The following is a 3598-nucleotide window of genomic DNA, read 5'->3' as shown; positions in this document are numbered from 1 at the left end:
TAAAAATAGAAAAATTGAGCTGGGTGCAGTGGCTCACAGCTGTAATCCCACACTCTGGAAGGCCAAGGTGGGTAGACAGCTTGAGTTTAGGAGTACCAGATGAACCTGAGCAAGAGCAAGACCCCATCTCTACTAAAAAGGAAAAGAAAAAAGTAGCCAGACATTGTGGTGGTTGCCTGTAGTACCAGCTACTCGGGAGGCTGGGGCAAGAGGATTGCTTGAGCTCAGAAGTTTAAGGTTGCTATGAGCTATGATGTCATGGTACTCTGTCTCTAAAAAAAAATAAAAAAAAAAAAGAACCAAGGAAGGGGAAGGGAGGGAGGAGGTTAGGATGGAGAGAGGGTAATGGGTGGGGCCACACATACTGTGCATCTTAGAATGGGTACAGGCTCACAAGATGGCACCGAAAGCAAAGAAGGAAGCTCCTGCCCCTCCCAAAGCGGAAGCCAAAGCAAAGGCATTGAAGGCCAAGAAGGCAGTGCTAAAAGGCATCCACAGCCACACAAAAAAGAAGATCTGTATATCACCCACCTTCTGCCGGCCAAAGACTCTGAGACTCCGGAGGCAGCCCAAATATCCTCAGAAGAGCGCCCCGGGAGAAACAAGCTTGACCACTATGCCATCATCACGTTCCCCCTGACCACTGAGTCTGCCATGAAGAAGACAGAAGACAGCAACACACTTGTGTTCATTGTGGATGTCAAAGCCAACAAGCACCAGATTAAACAGGCTGTGAAGAAGCTTTATGACATTGATGTGGCCAAGGTCAACACCCTGATCAGGCCTGATGGTGAGAAGGCATATGTTCGACTGGCTTCTGATTATGATGCTTTGGATGTTGCCAACAAAATTGGGATCATTTAAACCAAGTCCAGCTGGCCAATTCTAAATATATAACTTTTCACCATAAAAAAAAGAATGGGTACAGGTGAAACTTACTAAATGTAGAATACAAATGTCTACATACAATAACTAAGAAAATGCCATGAAGGCTATGTTGAACAGTTTGATGAGAATATTTCAGATTATATATGAAACCAGCACATTGTACCCCTTGATTGCACTAATATACACAGCTTTGATTTAACAATAAAAAAAAAATTTAAAAAAAAAAGGAAAAGAAAAGAAAAAGAAAGAAAATTGAAAATTCAGAGGTCAGTTCCCATGCATGAGCATTGTTTAACTAAAGCCCTGACTAATCCAGCCTTGCCACCCAACCCCCTGGATTCACCCCTCCCAGAAGCCAACCTCTTTCAGCTCCAGCTAGACACCCTTTGGAGGGCTCCTTTGGAGAATGCTTTAGGGCTTTTTAAAATCTTTGTTAATTCTGAAGTCTTTCTTGCCCCCTTGCCTATTCCATTCCCAAGCAGAATAATAACCATGACCATGATGAAACTGATAGCACAGGCTGGGCATGTATCCTGCTAGGGCCCTGGACTAGGGCTTTATTGACATGCAACATCCCTTTTCAGCCTGGAGCACCCCCAGAGCAGGTGCTATCAGTACGCTCATTGCACAGATCGAAAGTGAGGCAGGCCAGGGGCTGCGAGGGAAGGGTCCACCCCAGGCTCATCCTCCACCACACTCTGCGTCAGCCACCATCTCGGGACCTGTCTCTCTCTTGGAAGTCACGTTTCAGAGCCTGTCTGCCTCCCTGGCCGGGAGGTTCTCAAGGGTGGGGCTCTGTCCTGCTCATCTGTGTGTCCCCAGCACCTAGCAAAGGGCACAGATGTTAGAGGAGGGAAGGACAAGACAGGAAAAAGGAATAAAGCGAGGGAGACGAGGGGAAGGGGGGAAATTCAAAAAAGAAAACAGAAACTGAAGGCACACTGTAGGGTCCTGAGCTTCATCTTGAACCAGGCAGGGATGGGCAGCCCTGTGGAAGAGCACAGTAATAAGGAAGGGTCACATCTCACACTGAACCTTCATCACACTATTGGCAAAAACAGTGTTGTTCCCAAAAGGACTCTGGGTTTACTTGGCCCAGAGGTGGAATCTGATGTGGACCTGGGCACCGATGACAATGCAGGCACTGCCATTTGCTGCCTAAGTGCCTCCCAGGGGCCGGGAATCAACTGTCCTGCAGGCCTGCCTGTGCCATTGCCAGCACCTTAAGCACGAACAGGCTCCTGGTATCCCCCTACTCACAGAGCCATTTTATGCCTCTCATCCCAGCATTCTACATCCAACTTCAAAGCTATTCTGGTCAGCTTGGCCCCAGCCTAAAGTCATGGACTGTGATCCCAACCCCTCCTTACCTTCTTGACCTCAGGCTTAGGACTTCTCAGGCATGACTCTCAACCACAGCCACTGAACCACACTTCTGCATCTCCTGGTGTTATGGGCATTCCCAGGAGACCCCTACACTGGACCATCAGAGCTGAACTTGCTCCTGCCCCACAGACGTGGCCAGAGACAATGAGATCCTAAACCCCGAGCACACTCTTCTCCTCCCCAAACCTCTGTTGCTCATCTAGAACATTCCTCTTGTACCTGGTCCACCCATCATCAGAAGTATTGAATGGGAAAATGCCTCCTACTTGCTGCGTAGTCCAGAGTTGTGGTTTGTTTGGGGGTTTTTTTCTTCAAGAACACAGACCATTTTCATATAGCTTGCATTCAGCTTCCCAGATGTTCTATAAGGGATCTATAAAAAGAATACTTAGTTGCAATATTCCACAGGCAAAACTACAGACTGTTAGCGACATCATATTCTTCTACCTCATGTCCAAGTCACTTGAAGAGTCTACTCACGCCTCTCTCTGAGGGAGAAGGAAGGAACAAGTTGCTTTCATGCTTCTAAGACTGCCGTAATTTGCCCCAGAGAGAACAAAGGGGCATGAGTTATTAGCTCTGTTTTCTACGTGAGGAAATCATGTCTCTGAGAAATAAAAAGGCTCACCCGTGTCGCTGAAGGGGTGGTAGGAAGCAGAGCCAAGCCGCTTGCTCTCCTCCTCCAGACGCGAGCTCTTCCTACCATCCCCATCCCGCCTGCAAAAGCACTTTTACTGCTGTCTGTCGACAGTCACATAATTTGGACCAAATGCAGACCAACCCCACAGGACAGTAAAAATAGAGAGAAGCTCAACGATTTAACTGGATTGGGTTGAAATGATTGTACATTGCTCATTTCCAGGGAGGATCCAAACAAAACCAAAAGCGAGCCAGACAGCGCTATCATCCTGGCAACAGACACTGCTGGGGGAAAGTGTGTGCACGAGGCCGCTGAAGGTCAGGTCTCTTTACCTTTGCTCGAGAAACAAACTGCTCTTTCTTAAAGGCAAACGTATTTGATCTTCCCAGGCCAGGATAAAACAAGGTAGGATCCCTGAAGGTGACCAGGCTTTGTTGCAAAGAGACATACCCACCCTTCCAGGCTGGCTGACAGGTCATCACCTCCATCCCATGGAGATGCAGAGCAATATCCAAATGACCCCGCTACTTGGAAGCCCTCAGTTAGGCCCAGCCTGGAAACCGTTGTTATGTTTGGGGAAGGTTATTCCCCTAAACAGGCACCAAGAAGGCCAGCAGACATCCCTGTGGAGTTGGCTTTGGGATGAATGAAGACGACAGTTTATCTGGCCTGTAACCTTCCAGA

The 3598-nt window shown here is 47.9% G+C and overlaps 1 pseudogene; it reads left to right on the top strand.

The window, feature by feature from the left end:
• Positions 1-397: 397 nt before the first annotated feature.
• LOC128594131 (60S ribosomal protein L23a-like) lies at positions 398-1144 on the top strand (annotated as a pseudogene).
• Positions 1145-3598: the final 2454 nt, after the last annotated feature.

Source organism: Nycticebus coucang, chromosome 9 (assembly GCF_027406575.1).
Source record: "Nycticebus coucang isolate mNycCou1 chromosome 9, mNycCou1.pri, whole genome shotgun sequence".
Taxonomy (NCBI): Eukaryota; Metazoa; Chordata; class Mammalia; order Primates; family Lorisidae; genus Nycticebus; species Nycticebus coucang.
This window is presented reverse-complemented; position numbering and strand designations above follow the sequence as displayed.